Here is an 18,049-nt window from a genome sequence, read left to right on the forward strand (position 1 = left end):
ACGCACCTATACCCATGGGGGAAAAAGCGATTTATATAACGTTGGGTCGACGCTGAAATCATGTCATAAAATGATTACAAGTATTTTTCGAAATTTTATAATCTAAAACGGTGAAAAGGATCAAAACAAAATAAGTAATATAAGGATTGGATTAAACTGCAAACCGGCTAGGAAATTTTATTTCCATGTCTTTATGGTGATGCTATTCACATCTTCTGTAGTATGATTTTTAACGGCAGGATGGGTGAGGGGTTTCAGCCTTAAAGGCTGATATCCAAGCTGCGGATCCAGTTCAGGGCAGATCCGAGATGGACAGCGGCGGTAATGTTTGCAGCGTGAGATTGCTCTTGCACTCAGATTAGTTCGACGCATCAACAGCGGCTTTTTGTACCCCTACCCATCCCTGGATATTTCTTTCTTTGTTGTTGTTGTTTTGAAATTTCTCTTTGTGATACTATCAGCCTTTGCAACTGGATATCCTTGTCCTTTAAATATCCATACTATACGTTATGTAAGAGAATTGTGGAATTATTGTTTTTACATTAACCCTGGGGAGAACTGTGAAAAAGGATCGAATGCATACTCGAGAAACATTATATTGATCTGCAAGTAGTCATGACGTATTAGAGAACTATTCAAATTAACTGCAGGCTACCTCAAAGGCTTTTTAACTTGACTAAAAGGAATAATTCATGGATTCCATAGAAAGGGATATGTATATTTTCACTCTATTCATATCGTTTGATCAAACTGCTTTAAATGAATAGTTCCCGCATTTTGATTAATAGAAGTTGTAATGCTACCTTCAGTTTCTAACCAGGCTTCGGCGTTTTAATACGTAAAATCTACGAGTATAGAACCACGAAACTCTTGTTCTACACTTTAACATAAATATACTTCTCTTGATCTTCATTAAATGAAATATCTTTAAATATGGTAAATCGGGTTCATTTGAGGAACTAGATATTTGTTTACTTTAGCTCAACCACCTTCTCGCTGCTACGGTCGAATTCGTTCACAATTAAATATTCAGTGAATACATAGGTGCACGTACGTGTTACGGCTGGTACAAAGTCTAGAATTTACCTTTCGGTATGCATTTCACACCAACGTCTTCACTGTGCCCGCAGTCGTGCCTTCCATATCCGTTGTGTGGGCAATCTGCCAGGTTACTCTCCGTGCCATTACATTCAACGTCGTCCAGCAAAATCGGGCCAGATCCCTCACCATACTCGGCGCAGCAGGAATAACGTAAGGCGCCTTCAAAGCCCAGCATCCGACACACCACGTTGGCGTCTATGATATCCCACCAGTCATCACAGACAGTCCCCCATTGACCATTGTAGTAGATTTCCACTCTCCCTTGGGTGTCGTCTTCCCCTCCTTCAAGTCGGACCTGAATCCCAGCAGTCGTGGACACTGGAATAAAAGTATTTTACCAGATTAGATACGGTTTTCTTTACCTCTTCTTTTTACCGATAAGCATTTGAAGCTAGAAAAGTCTACGCTAAAAACATATTTCGTAAGAGTTCTCTCAATATCATAAAGCATTTTCGTTCACTTCAATGACCTTTTATTTTAATTTCCATTCTATGATTAACGTCGAGGTACCTCAATTGTTACGGGACCAGTCAAAGTCATCATAATAATCGACTGCTGCCAGCCACAGGTACCGTATTTGAAGTCAAAGTCAATCATACTTTGCCTTGGTGGGAGGTAGCCGTATAGTAAAGAAAACATCATTTTCTTCTCTTGTATCGAATGGAACTGATACATCAATCAGTCGTAATAGCAAAAGTATGATTATGCATTTTAAAAAGCAATATATTAATCCACAACGAAGAAATTTAAAATTTACCTTCTTTTTTTGCAATGAAATGATAAGTGCATGTTTCATAAGAGCAGATAATTGCAAACTCATATTAAAGTGATTACGACGGAAAATTTTTACATTTTTCTTACCGTTGAGCGTTGGTGTTGTTGGTTCATTATTTGCGTCCGTGTTGGTAAACCATTCAGTTACTTCTATGTGAGAAGAAATTATGACAGATTCGATGAGTTTCAACCATAAAATCAAAATCATATTATTGCAATTTGACTGGTGAAGTAGGAAAAAAAAGTGACAAAACTCTAGCAAGATTTGGCAAGCAATGTCGTTAGTGTGACGAATGTAATGCACTTTAACAAATCACTTGTTGTACCTTGCATAATCTTAGTGACTTTCACACATTAATAATTCAGTTTAAAAAAATGGTTACTACAAACTTTACAGCAGAACACATCATCTACAAATAATATAAATTTTATCTTCATTTCCAGCCCTAAATAATCTTTGCATGTTACAAAACAGTGGGGAGTTGGATACACATGTTTAAGGACAAAGTTCACATTTAAGCATTGTACTTGATCAAATCGTACAGTATCTTACCGGTGTAGAGCGGTGTTGTTGGTTCATTACTTGAGTCTTCTGTGGTACACCAGTCAGTTAGTGTCATGTGAGAAGAAAAGTAATAAATGCGACATTTTAATCCATAAATTGGGAAGTGGGTTTTTGCCATTCAATTGGTGAACTATATACATTTACAACAAATCAGCCTTCGTTTCGGAATAGCAATTTTGGTGCAAATCAACAATATAAGAAAAAAGATAATTTTATTTTTTCTCCAATTTACGCGCCTCCTGTCAAGGTTTCTACACACTTGTTTGTTTGTGTTTTGTTTTTTGTTTTTTTTATTTGTTTGTTTTCTTCTATCTCACCTCTATTTTTGAGTAGGGATCACAGGCATCTATCATTTTAGCGTTTCATACATTCTTCTTTAATGTCATGGAACCCTAAATGACAATTGTTTGTTTTGTTTTTGTTTTTGTTTTTTTACGCAAACGTTCTCTTTTGATAGTTTGCTGCAAATGTGCGTGTGATATTTACCTAGTTGACAGGGTCCCTGGTAAAGCCGAATGTCATCTATGGCGATGTCACCTGTGTAGCTACTCCCACATACACCTTCCATGGTTATGTAGAATGGCTGGGTGTAATTGTCGAGGGAGACCTGGTAATGAATAAAATGAAATACAATGTCATGTACCACGTTCTTTTTTCATAAGAATATCATGTCGCCATGATTTTGTCATGATATTGCACATAGATTTATACTTATGGCGTGACGGAAGTTTAATTTGTAAATCAACCCCATCTCATAATGAACTAAATCTATTTTTTCTTTAGCAAAGGGCATGTGCGAATCGTGATTTCAATATCTGAGGAGACTTTGCCTAAAACACATCAGGATAATATAGTAAAGTCATATAATAAAAAAACTGTAAGACACAGATTATTTAAACTTACGAAATATACATATATATATATATATATATATATATATAAAGAAACAAACTGGTTCTGCATTTTCAGCCTATAAAGAATGAGTTTATTCGACTCGAATTTTCGGCGTCCTACGCCTTCTTCAGGAGTCTTGACATTGAAGGTATCAAAACAACGAAAATTCGACTTGAATGAACTCATTCTTTATTGACCAAAGATGCATTACCAGTTTATACCAATTTATTTCTACATTTCTTCGTGGAGTCAATACGTGAAATCTCAACATATATATATATATATATATACATATAGTGTGATGATGCTGATACTTTTACCGTACGCTTCTGTCATCTTTGGAAGAATCTAATCGAAACAGCCACAAGACAACCCAAGAAACACACACACGTCTGCCTAGCAGGCAATAAAGCTGATGAAAACCCGAGGTCGAAAGCTTCTACCACCAGCCGGCATCGTGCGACATTGTCTGTTGTCATTATTGTCTCGATTGATTATATATATATATATTTATATTTATATTTATATTCATATTTATATTTATATTTATGTATACATATATACATATAAACATATATATATATATATATATATATATATATATATATTTATACATATATATATATATATATATACATATATATATTTATACATATATATATATATATATAGAGAGAGAGAGAGAGAGAGAGACAGCCAGAGCTTGAAAGTCATTATACTCTTTGCAGATGATTCCTATCTTTTTTTCGCCCAGCCTGATCCTCATACTCTTCTTCATACCCTGAATTCAGAATTGATAGAAGTTTCACATTGGATCAAGGCTAATAAACTCTCCCTTGATATTGCTAAATCTAAGTTTATGGTTTTCAGTAATTTAATAGGAACATTGCATGGGGACATATATATCGATAATACTCCTCTTGAACAAGTTAATAGTATAAAATTTGTTGGTATTTGTTAAACTTACATGGAGAGATCATGTCAATGTTCTCTGTAAAACAATTTCACGAAATATAGGTATAATTAATAGACTGAAACATTTTTACCAACTTCTACATTAACTATGCTTTACTCCACTTTTATTATACCGTATTTTAATTATGAATTATGGAATTTTAGTGTGGGGCAACACGCATCAATTCCTGTTGGAACAATTTTTATTATTGCAAAAAAAAAAAATCGTTAAGAGTAATCTCTAATTTAAATCCCTGTGCTCATACTGATAATTTGTTTTGTGATAGTAAATTATTAAAGATAAATGATTTATATTTATTTCAGTTGGGTCAATTTATGTTCAAATATAATAATAAGAGTTTACCACAAATATTTGATCAAATCTTTCGACGTAATGATGCTGTACACAATTATCCTACTCGACGTTCCAGTGAATATCATTTACCATTACTACGTACAATTCTCTCCCAAAATACATTCGTTTTCACTGGCCCGAGGTTCTGGAACAGCCTTGATAATACTATAAAAGATGCTTTGACTTTACCTTCTTTTAAATAAAAACTGAAAAAATTTCTTTTGTCACCCTCACGTAAACAAACAGATAAAAGAAGTTTTTGTATTTTCATTAAAAAAAACTAGCAAATGAATTAATGATGAGTAAAAACAATGATGAGTTTAAACAATTCAAGAATTTGTACTTTAAGTTGAATTCGTCAAGAATTTTAAGTTCTTCCTCATGCCTTATTCAGTGACCTCTTCAGATAACTGAATGTAGACATTGTCTTGTTTTGTTTCCCTCCCTTTCTTTGTCATGCCTATCTTTAGTTGTCTTTTCTGTCTATTCCGTCCATGCTTTTCTTCTTGTCCTTGTCATAGTCTTTTTTATTTTCTGATTATTACGCCCGACATCAGGATATCAAAATCTTATACATGGAGTCCTTGACGGATCTTGAGATGCCCCCACCTTCTAGAGTAATTCACAAATTTTACAAGCTATGCTTTTCTTGTGAATTCCTCTTTTCCATATAAAGTTATAAATTAAGATTGTATTGCTTACTTGTCTATTTATCCAAACCAGCGTTGATTTCATTATGATACTTGTAATCATGTTTTGTTGAAAATTACGTGATTGAAAGTTCCTTTTGATGTTATGTATTCATGTAAGCGTTACGTATATTACTTTGTATTACTTTATATGGAAATAAAATCATTTTGAATTGAATTGAATTGAATTGAATGACAGTCCTTACCATTTGGTTACAACAGCTCTTAGCAGTCACTGAAATAAATTTCTCTGGTGAAATGTTAAATTCTATTTCTCTGTCACTATGTTTAGAGGGTATTGCAATGGCGTTGACATTAAAACTTGAATGTACACTTTCTTTCAGACACCAATTCATGAACATGTCGTCACACAAACTCTTGAAAGACATCTCTGTCATAACTTGCCTGTGCTTCATACCACGCATTGCCGCTAGCTCCAGTAAGTGAGAATAATACGTCGTTTGAACTTGGTGTCGCGGATGCTGACCTGTAGACATTCAGTGAATTAATCGAGCTACCGTACATATGATACCAAAATGTCAGGCATTGAGGCCCGTAACGAAACAGGGCGGGACTCGTTAAGCTTGCATCTTGCCCTGAATAACGTGGACGAGATGTCTCGATGTACATGTAATATCCGTCTGCAAGGAAAGGTAAATGTAACAAATGAATAAATAAATGAATAAATACAATAACGAAGGTAAGGTATTTGAGCCCGTTATTTCGAAGGTTCGTTGGGCGGTGATTTGGCTAACATAGCTATAGTAAGTCGGTATGAGCGCGTTTTTTCGCCACAACCAAAGGACCCGGGTTCGACTCCCGAATCTCACAGACCAATGTTGTGTGTAAGCATTCCATCCCCTCTAAAGTAGTCTGGTTTCCAGACCCTTTTCCAACTGGACTCCGCAAAGGCAAAAATGAAACAAGGTTTGTTATTCCGATTGAAGATAATACTGACTCGTACACATTCAGTGAATTGATTGTGTTATCGAACATTGGTATGATACTAATTACTTACCAATATCCAATATCAAATTTTACTAGGTTCGGCCACTGATCCGCCATAAATATCAAGTCCTGATAATCCTAAATGTCTCAAAAGCTTTCAGTGGTAGCTTTCAATCACTTTTTGTTATTTTTTTCATGATCGTTAAAAAGCTATTTTCTTCTATCAGTGCAATTAACAGATCCCCAAAACGAAGACAGCTCTCAGCATTTTATAGAGGAAAAAATATGTATATTTTTCATGGACCTACATGTAAGATGCAATGGGAAAACCAAAACAAAAAAATTTAACCTACGAAAAGGCAATAAAAAGTGTAAGTGCTTACAGCCAGTTGTGTGGTCCCCGCTTGGTCCAGTGTTGAACGACGAGGTGTTACCACTATTACGAGACCAGTTAAAGTCATCATAATATGACTGCTGCCAGCCACAGGTACCGTGTTCAAAGTCACAGTCAATGTTGCCTGACCCTAAGAGAGTGATATAGTGCAAAAAAGGGATTTTTTTTCTTCTCTTAACATATTTAGTGACATTGATACATCAATTACTCATAGAAAAAGGAGGACTACGAGTTTCTAAGACAACTTAACATATCGGCGATAAAGATTTCATTGTATTTTTGGGCTTGAACATTAACAGTGTGTGTTGCAAAAGAGTTAGTAATGAGGATCTTATGTTAAAGTGATAACAACGGAAATTGTAAAATTATCACGAAACTGATCCCGACACATCTTACCGTTGAACGCTGCTGTTGTTGGCTCATACATCGCGTCCGTTGTGGTACCTAAATCCGTTAATTATATATGGGAAGAGAGAAATGATTTTAAAAAAAAATATCTTGAGACAGCTCACAGCTCATAACGTTCGAAAAAAGCGCGCGGGACGCTCAAAGCATGAAAACAAAATTTAAGAAATCATTTTCTATGACAAGCATTCAGATCGCAGTATCTTGTTTACAAAGGAATTCTTAACTGAATTTTCTCTCGTCTCTTCTGAAAGATACTTTAATTTGTTAATTGCTGCGCTGTCATGATGCAGAATGTGTGAAAAGATTTTACTGTCGTGTATACATGTAGAAATATCGGATTCCCGACCTTCACCTGACTCCATTTGCTAAATAACTTATATCCTTACTCACATCATGAATTATGAAAGTCACGAGAGCAGTTCCCGAATTGGTACAATTCTGCTCATATTATCAAAAAAGGGGGAGGGATAGTTCAACTCAACAAGCTTGAGTTCACAAAACAATTTTGTTTGCCTAAACACATTGCTCTAGTAGCTATATGGTAGAATTCCACATGCCCTTGGGTGTCGTCTATCCCTACTATACAAGTCAGACTTGACCTAAAATCAAATCAAGTAGGACCCTAATTGTTTTCATCGAACGAACATCATTTTCTTTGTCTCTTGATTTTCCATGGATAAACATTTAAAGCTACGTTCCAATAATACTATGGCTAAGTATTTAAGTCCACGTTCCAATTATTTCAACATTTGATTAATTCGTATTTGCTTCTGTTTCCTCCAATGAACAACTTTTTTAGATAAGCAAAAAGGGGGGAAATTTATATCTTTAAAATTGATAACTCTACTATCCCACCATTTCCTTGGTAGGCTCATAGGTAAATAGCCTTTTCCGTTTGGATTTTCCATCAAAAAAAAATATTCGAAGTTACTTTATAATCATTTCATATTAAGTTGGGTCATCAACATATTTCCCTTTGTTCCCTTGAATTGATCATTTAATGCAAATTATGGTATGGAAGAAATCGCTTTGCTGTACAAGCCTTGTGACTGAATTCGAATGTGCAAGGTGAAGTATAACCCTATATATGGTCCATGGTGCATCCTAAGTTTGCTTTATTATCACCTAGTCTCTCTTACATTACCTTTCCTTCAAAAAATGGCAATTATTTGGGAATAAAATATCCTAACAAGTTAAATTAAAGAATCATTTGTCCCTGTTACTCTTATGGTGTTCGTCTTTTTCTTTTCTTTTTAGACAAAATTGTTTCGTGAACGGTTGCATGCATTTGACTATTGTACGATACTTTCACATCTTTTTTTCTTCGTTATCAAACAACACAAAATATCTTGGAGTAACGATAAACGTAAGAAGTTATTACTTCTCTGCCTAAACACAACCAGCTTTCTTTTTGTTTTTATTGATGCTTATCATTCCGACGATGAAAAACTTTCAGCATAATCTGTTCCGTGAATTTAGTTATGTACATGTGTGATGTAGGATGTAACATTCACCTGTCGGTACGCACTCGACACCAACGTCTTGCTGGTGCCCACAGCCGGGCGCTCCATATTCGTGCTGTCGGCAATCTGCCAAGTTCCTCTCCGTGCCGTTGCATTGCATGTCTTCCAGTAGAATCGGGCCAGAACCCTGACCATACATGGCACAGCAAGAATAACGTAAGGCGCCCTCAAAGCCCAGCATCCGACACACCACGTTGGCGTTTTCGATGTTCCAATAGTTGTCACAGACAGTTCCCCATTGTCCATTGTAGTAGATTTCCACTCTCCCTTGGGTTTCGTCTTCCCCTCCAACAAGTCGGACTTGATTTCCAGCCATTTTATGTAAATGGTGAACAGACAAAAAGAGCATGCCAAATTTAGGATAATGATTTCATTTTGCACATTCTGTAACTTAAAGAGAGTGCTGGAAAAGGGGAACAATTATTTTCCTATGTAAATCATGAAGCAAGAAAAAAAAAAAGGAAATCATCCGCTCTAACTGTAGGCTCCCTCATATGTGATTGTTGGAAGCAATTTTTCATGGATTCCATACCAAGGGTTGTGTATATAGCTGATTCACCATCTTTGATCTAATTTACGTAAGCAGTTCCTGAGCTTGTACTTGAAACATTAATTTTCTTTGATCACGTTGATGTCGTAAAAATCACTATTCAGTTTCCTAACAGGCGGACAGCTACAAACTTCGGCATTAACTTTGGTTCCAGGGTTTCACATAGTTAGGCCTACTCCTCGTCATGAAATAACGAAATCATCTAATAGTAACGCTGCACTGAAGAAGTAGTTACCTTCTGGATAAACGTAATTTCATTGTTGCCCCTTCTTAATCAAACAGTCGAATTCGCCCAGCATAGCCTAATCGAAAGATGTCTAAATTAGAACAAACACGTATAAGAATGTCTAGCATTTACCTGTCGGTATGCATTCAACACCAACGTCTTCAGAGTGCCAGCAGTTGTGCATTCCATATCCGTTGTGCGAGCAATCTGCCAGGTTAGTCTCCGTGCCATTGCATTGGACGTCGTCCAGCAGAATTGGGCCGGATCCCGGTCCGTACTCGGCGCAGCAAGAATAATTTGAGGCGCCCTCAAAGCCCAGCATCCGACACACCACGTTTGCGTCTTTAATGTCCCACCAGTCGTCACAAACAGTCCCCCATTGACCATCGTAGTAGAATTCCACTCTCCCATGAGTGTTGTCTTCCCCTCCTACAAGTCGGACGTGGCCTGTGGCAGCTGTAAACATTTATATCAAAGTAGGACCATAAGCTTCTTCGACCGAAAATCATTTTCCACAGTTATGAATCGGGAATACGATAAGTTTCCAATACTTTAAGTTTAGCCATTGGCAAATTGCAATTTCTCCCATGGATAAACAATATCATTTGAGATTGGCAAAAAGACGCAGATAAATTAATCGTTGCTTGCCGATGATCAATCTTGAAGAAAAGAGCGCTTTACTACAAACCATGTGACAGAATTCGACTAGGAGTAGTTTCGCTTAACCATGAAGTAGACGATGCATTGCTAATTATGCATAATTGGTTGGTGTTCTCTTCCCCTACTTTTCTTAAAAGAATGAATAGGACATTATTGATGAATGAAATAAACCTGAGCCAAAACAAAAGTCTAAATGATTCCTGCCATGTTGTTACTGGGTTTACCCAGCATATTACCTAACGAAAAGTTAGTCGCCACAGTTTTTCCTCTCGCTCTTTAACATTTATAAATTTTGCTTCATAAAGGTAGGCCTAGTTTTCTCCTTCGGGCCCGTGAGGGGGCAGCTGCGAGACAGGTTGTTGCTAATCCTCTGGACCATAATGTTCACAGTATGAGATGCCCTTGAACACATGGAAAAGATGACCTCGACGTACCAGCAGCGGATATTTATAACACCTGCCCAACCTCGGGTATTTTTTTCTTCTTTGTTATTGCTTTGAAATTCCTCTGTGCGACGATAGCTGCCTTCTCACGTGGGCTATGTTAAATCTCTGAACACTACATGTAATTATACTAATGACATGTAATAGAATTGCTAATTTATTGTGTATACACTGTAACACTTGGGCAGCGCGTAAACAATGGATTGAATACATAAATAAAAAAACAATTCATCCACGAGTAGTCATGAAGTTAAGAGAAATATCCACTTTATCCGCAGGCTACTCCTATTTAAGGCCAAAATGGCTGGGAGCAGTACTACATAGAACTCATAAAAGGAATGTATTTTCACCGTGTTCGTCTTCTTTAATCTGCTTTAAATTAGCAGTCTCTAAGACGTGCCCTCGAAACATGAACTTTATTTGTTCATTAATAAATATATCGTTCAGTTTATTCCCGGGCTTCGGCTTCAGCATGTTCTTTGTGTTTTTTTCTTTTTCATCCTATTATTTGTTTATCCATAAATTTCATTTATTACATATATGTAATATATATGTAAACATTACAAAATCTGATAAAAATTATGTGCTTATATTTTATGTCAAAAAAATGTATTTATAAGTTCTGTTGGAGATTGAAAAAATAAATGAATGAATCAATGAACATACCTTGACTTTACAACCACGAAACTCTGGTTTTACGCTTTCACTTACTTCTCATCATCAAACAACGTTATAGTAACGTTGTACTGAGGAATTAGTTAGGCCTACCTGTTTGCTTCAGCTCAACCCCCTGTCTTTTATTGACCCTTCTCTTTACTTCGGGCAAATTCGTTAAGCATTATCTTTTCTCTGAATATTTGCATGACTTAGGAAATATAAAAATGTCCCGCACTTACCTGTCGGTATGCACGCCACACCAACATCTTCATAATGTGCGCAGTTGTGCACCCCGTATTCGTTGCTTTGACAATCTTCCAAAGTACTCTCTGTGCCAGTGCATTGGACATTGTCGAGCAGAATTTGGCCTGATCCCTGGCCGTACTCGGCGCAGCAAGAATAACGTAAGGCGCCCTCAAAGCCCAGCATCTGACACACCACGTGAGCGTCTTCGATATCCCACAAGTCGTCACAGACAGTCCCCCATTGACCATCGTAGTAGACTTCCACTCTGCCTTGGCTGTCGTCTTCCCCTCCAACAAGTCGGACTAGAATTCCAGTAGCCGTGGACTCTGAAAATAAAAACATCGTCTTCGATTAGATACAGTGTTTTTTGCCTCGCATTATTCATCGATAGTTACTTGAAGCTTTATAGTTTATAATGAAAAAACTATATTTCAGGAGATATCATTGTGGTATAAAGCGTTTTTCGTTCCCTTGATTACTTAAAAAAAGAAAAAATACAGAAAAACCGAGAAACAAAGTTCCACCTTTTTTTACAGTGTTTAAGAGAGTAACTCTAAGGTTTATAAAAATGTCAACAATTTGTTAAAAATTGGGCAATCCTATACCCATTCAAAAAGTGATTAATATGAGAGAGTTAGGAGGTACCGTTTCGTAGAAAGGGGAGAAGAGAGGTAACGCGTGTGGCTCTCTCAGGCTAGCTGTGAATGTGCTCAAGGCTATTATATAGTTGTGAATATATAAATGTATGCATATAGGCCTATATAAACACTGATATATGGTCCCAGACCGGAAAAAAAGTCAGTTATCTTGATTTGGCTTTCCTGTTACGCCGCCAAACTTTGAAAGTAGTTAGAAGGAAAAGGTGAAAATAAATAAAGAATTTTGATTGAATCATTTCTTTATTCAAGAAAATGTTTATACATAACCAGGTCAATTATCTCTTTAGATAATTGCAGGTACACATTGAACATACAACACAAATAACATCCATGATCCAAGAAGGTGAGTTATTCTGACATATTCCGCTCAGCTACAGAGAATCGTACAGAGAATGAAGCGTTGTAAGGACTACTGATGCCGATTTTGTAATCACATCAATCATTTCCTCAGTAGTTTCAACTTCTGTGGTTACTGAATAAACACAATTTCAGAATAAAAGTGACTATTTGATCTTGCAAAGAATGTTTAAGTGAATAGCAAAAAATTAATGCAATGAGTGTCGGGTAATGTGTGGTTGGGCACAAACTATAGAAGATGAAAATAAACCCCTCGTGCAGGGAAAAAAAATCACATTACTGTATTGTTGGCAGAAGCAACGTATTCCAGCAAATAAAACCTAATGCACTGCAAAACAAAAAGTGAACTTTATTTCTTTCGATACAAATTTAAACAACACTAGCACAAGAACGAAAACCGTATAATAATTCATGGTCACGTCAGAATATTTGTTTCTTATTTAAATTAATGACTTTCCCTATCTGGAATTATAAGTAAAACACAAAATGTATAAGTAAAACATAAAATAAAAGTACTTTCGTTAGACATAATTGCTCATTATCAAAACATCTTCAGTACTCTGGACATCTGTTGGGAATACTATTATTTGCGGAGCAGTTGTTGAGTCAGTAGTTAATCGAGTGGTTTCAGTGTCGATATTATATAGTTGTGAATATATGTATATATATATATATATATATGCAATTATATATGGTCCATGACAAAAAAAAGAACGTCAGTTATCTTGATTCGGCTTTCCTTTTAAGCCTCAAAGCTTTGAAAGTAGTTAGAACGGGAAAAAAATTAAAACAAATAAATAAATAAAGAAGGCGAGTTATTCTGATATATTCCGTTAAACTACAGAGAATCCTAATATGCGGCTTTTTGCGAATGTCGAGCTCGGTGGTCACATAACACTGCGACTGAGTTCATTATTTCATGTGTCTAATCTAATTTACTGAATTTTACTGAATATAATGATTTTTTTTACTGAATAAATTTCGTTATTGGGTAATGTAAGTTAAAAATAAGGGGAAAAAACGTCGTTAAAAATGACTGCTCATTATAACTACACACCTTCTGTAGTCTCAGCTTCAATTGTAAATACTATCGTTTGCGGAGCAGTTGTCGAGTCCGTCATTGCTTGGATGGTTCCAAGTGTCGTTTCTTCTGTTGTTACAGGAACAATTGTTGACTCAGTAGTAATTTCAGTAGTTTGAACAATTGTGTCCACTGTTGTTCCAGGACCAGTTTTAGACTCAGTAGAGGCTTCCATTGTTTGAAGTGTTGTAAGGACTACCGTTGCCGATTTTGTAGTCCCATCAGTCGTTCCCTCAGTAGTCTCAGCTTCTGTGGTTACTGTGTACAATTCCATAATAAAAGGGACGATTTGATCGTTAAAAAAATACCCCAATGGATATCAACAAATCAATGTAACGTGTGGGGCTGTGGATGGTGGGGAATCAAACGTTAAAAGGTGAAAAAAATACCCTTACACAGGAAAAAAGGATCACAGGATACACATTAGTGTTTTTGTCTTTTTTTGGGGGGGGGGGAGGTCGACGTATTATATAAAATTAAACCAAATGCACTACCAAACAAAAACAAGAACTTGATTTCTTTTGATATAATATGTTAAAACACAACCACAACATCAAAAATAATCATAATTAATGGTCAAGTTAGAAGATTTAAGTTTTGCTTAATTTAATATTTTCCCTATTTAACTGGAAATATAACTAAAATATAGAAATGTAATTACTTTCGTTAGACATGAGGGCTTACTGTTACTACACACCTTCAGTAGTCCAGACATCTGTTGTGAATAATATTGTTTGCGGAGCAGTTGCTGAGTCAGTAGTTGCTTGGGTGGTTTCAAGTGTCGTTTCTTTTGTTGTTACGGGAACAGTTGTTGAATCAGTAGCAATTTCAGTACTTTGAGCAATTGTGTCCACTGTTCCACCAGGGGCAGTTTTTGACTCGGTAGAACCTCCCACTGTTTGAAGCGTTGTAAGGACTACTGTTGCCGATTTCGTAGTCACATCAGCCGTTTCCTCAGTAGTCTCAGATTCTGTGGTTACTGTGTACAATTTAATAATAAAGGAGACAAGAATAATTATGATCTTGCACATAATATTTTAATGAATAGTAAGAAATTAATGTATGGGTTGTTGTGTACCAAACGTTAGAATTTGAAAATTCAATAAATTGGCAGGAAAATTGGATCACATGTTATACATTATTGTAATTGTGGAGGAGAATGATAGTGACGTATTCTGAGAAATAAAAGATATAATACACTGCCAAACAAGAAAAAAAACCAAGAATTTGATTTCTTTTTATACAAAAGCTGAAATTACTAGCACAAGAACGAAAACAATAGTGATGGTCAAGTCAAAAGATTTTTTTTCTTATCTAATTTAATGAATTTCCCTATCTGGAAATATATTACAAAACATAAAATGTAAGTACTTTCGTTAGACATAATTGTTTATTATTACTACGCACCTTCAGTAGTCTCAGCATCTGTTGTGAATACTATTGTTTGCGGAGCAGTTGTTGAGTCAGCACTTACTCGAGTGGTTTCAAGTGTCGTTTCGGCTGTTGTTACAGGAACGATTGTTGACCCAGTAGTTACTTCAGTACTTTGAACAGTTGTGTCCACTTTTGTCACAGGGGCAGTTGTTGACTCAGTAGTTACTTCAGTAGTTTGAACAGTTGTGTCCACCGTTGTTACAGGAGTAGTTGTTGACTCAGTAGTAAATTCAGTACTTTGAACAGTTGTGTCCACTGTTGTAAAAGGAGTAGTTGTTGACTCAGTTGTACCTTCAGTACTTTGAACTGTTGTGTCCACTGTTGTCACAGGACTGGTTGTTGACTCAGTAGTAAATTCAGTACTTTGGACAGTTGTGTCCACTGTTGTAAAAGGAGTAGTTGTTGACTCAGTAGTGACTTCAGTAGTTTGAACAGTTGTGTCCACTGTTGTTACAGGAGTAGTTGTTGACTCAGTTGTACCTTCAGTACTTTGAACAGTTGTTTCCACTGTTGTTACGGGAGTAGTTGTAGACTCAGTAGTGACTTCAGTACTTTGAACAGTTGTGTCAACTGTTCTTACAGGAGTAGTTGTTGACTCAGTAGTAACTTCAGTAGTTTGAACAGTTGTGTCCACTGTTGTTACAGGGGCAGTTGTTGACTCAGTAGTTACTTCAGTAGTTTGAACAGTTGTGTCCACCGTTGTTACAAGAGTAGTTGTTGACTCAGTAGTAAATTCAGTAGTTTGAACAGTTGTGTCCACTGTTGATACAGGAGCTGTTGTTGACTCAGTAGTTATTTCAGTACTTTGAACAGTTGTTTCCACTGTTGTTACAGGAGCTGTTGTAGACTCAGTAGTGACTTCAGTAGTTTGAACAGTTGTTTCCACTGTTGTTACAGGAGCTGTTGTAGACTCAGTAGTGACTTCAGTAGTTTGAACAGTTGTGTCCACTGTTGTTACAGGAGCTGTTGTAGACTCAGTAGTGACTTCAGTAGTTTGAACAGTTGTGTCCACTGTTGTTACAGGAGCTGTTGTAGACTCAGTAGTAACTTCAGTAGTTTGAACAGTTGTGTCCACTGTTGTTACAGGAGCTGTTGTAGACTCAGTAGTAACTTCAGTAGTTTGAATAGTTGTGTCCACCGTTGTTACAAGAGTAGTTGTTGACTCAGTAGTAAATTCAGTAGTTTGAACAGTTGTGTCCACTGTTGTTACAGGAACCGTTGTAGACTCAGTAGTGACTTCAGTAGTTTTAACAGTTGTGTCCACTGTTGTTACAGGAGCTGTTGTAGACTCAGTAGTGACTTCAGTAGTTTGAACAGTTGTGTCAACTGTTGTTACAGGAGCTGTTGTAGACTCAGTAGTAAATTCTGTAGTTTGAACAGTTGTGTCCACTGTTGTTACAGGAGCTGTTGTAGACTCAGTAGTGACTTCAGTAGTTTGAACAGTTTTGTCCACTGTTGTTACACGAGCTGTTGTAGACTCAGTAGTAACTTCAGTAGTTTGAACAGTTGTGCCCACTGTTGTTACAGGAGCTGTTGTAGACTCAGTAGTGACTTCAGTAGTTTGAACAGTTGTGTCTACTGTTGTTACAGGGGCAGTTGTTGACTCAGTAATAAATTCAGTAGTTTGAACAGTGGTGTCCACTGTTGTTACAGGAGCTGTTGTAGACTCAGTAGTAACATCAGTAGTTTGAACAGTTGTGTCCACTGTTGTTACAGGAGCTTTTGTAGACTCAGTAGTGACTTCAGTAGTTTGAACAGTTGTGTCTACAGTTGTTACAGGGGCAGTTGTTGACTCAGTAGTAACTTCAGTAGTTTGAACAGTTGTGTCCACTGTTGTCACAGGAACCGTTGTAGACTCAGTAGTGACTTCAGTAGTTTGAACAGTTGTGTCAACTGTTGTTACAGGAACTGTTGTAGAGTCAGTAGTAACTTCAGTAGTTTGAACAGTTGTGTCCACTGTTGTTACAGGAGCTGTTGTAGACTCAGTAGTGACTTCAGTAGTTTGAACAGTTGTGTCTAATGTTGTTAAAGGGGCAGTTATTGACTCAGTAGTTACTTCAGTAGTTTGAACAGTTGTGTCCACTGTTGTTACAGGAGTAGTTGTTGACTCAGTAGTAACTTCAGTAGTTTGAACCGTTGTGTCCACTGTTGATACAAGAACAGTTGTTGACTCAGTAGTAGCATCAGTTGTTTGAATAGTCGTGTCCACTGTTGTTACAGGAGCAGTTGTAGACCCTGTAGAAGTTTTGGTTGTCTGAAGCGTTGTATGAACTGCTGATGTCGATTCTGTAGTCACATCAGTCGTTTCCTCAGTAGTCTCAGCTTCTCTGCTTACTGAATAAACACAATTGCACAATGTGAAGACGATGCAATCTTCCAAGGAATATTTCAACGAGTGGCAACGAATGAATATAAGGAGTGTGGAGGGATCGGTGGTGGGGGGGGGGGGGGGGGGGGCAAATGTTAGAAAACGAAAATGATGCCTTACGCCGGAAAGTATAGTATCACATGATACGTATTACTGAGTATTCCATTTATTTATTTATTTTTTTTGGGTGGGGGGGCATGGTGACGAAGCCCCTTGTCAAATGAAAGCATTTCCATTCGTAAGTTCAAGTCTCTTGCAATTTTTTTGTTGAAATATTTGTGACCGTGCACCTCAAAACGAACATAAAGTCGCACACACTGATTTTGCGTGAGGACTGAAAATAAGTGAAATGTGTCAACCTAGCCGAACTTGACGTTTTCATATTTTCTGAAAGAGCGGGTCTTCTTTTACATTATGCTAAAATTTGTTATCATAAAACGGGCAGGAAAGTGTGTTTTTTTACCAGTTTATCTCGAACATTTTTGGTAGAATAGTGTGATTAGGTGTGTCTTTAGAATCCCTTTTTCATTTCTGAAAAAACCTAGTCCACACTCTTCACTTTCAACTCTAATAACTTTTGAAAGGATAGTGCTAATGCTTTGCACGTTGGCATTAATTGTGGACAAAATGTGTTAATGAGGCATATTTAATTTCAGTTTAATCTGATAATCCCTTCATTGTTGTTACTCTGGTGGTTTACTTCCTGTTTTTTGTCCCATTCATCGCACAGCCAGCACGGTTTGGTAAAGATTAAGCGCTTGAA

At 36.7% G+C, this 18,049-nt stretch overlaps 1 pseudogene; it reads right to left on the reverse strand.

The window, feature by feature from the left end:
• Positions 1-9,502: 9,502 nt before the first annotated feature.
• Positions 9,503-11,729, reverse strand: LOC139736810 (neurotrypsin pseudogene; annotated as a pseudogene).
• Positions 11,730-18,049: the final 6,320 nt, after the last annotated feature.

The sequence above is a fragment of the Diadema antillarum genome, unplaced genomic scaffold (genome assembly GCF_040938485.1).
Source record: "Diadema antillarum isolate AM-2024a unplaced genomic scaffold, OU_Dant_1.0 seq00000663_RagTag, whole genome shotgun sequence".
NCBI classification, from domain to species: domain Eukaryota; kingdom Metazoa; phylum Echinodermata; class Echinoidea; order Diadematoida; family Diadematidae; genus Diadema; species Diadema antillarum.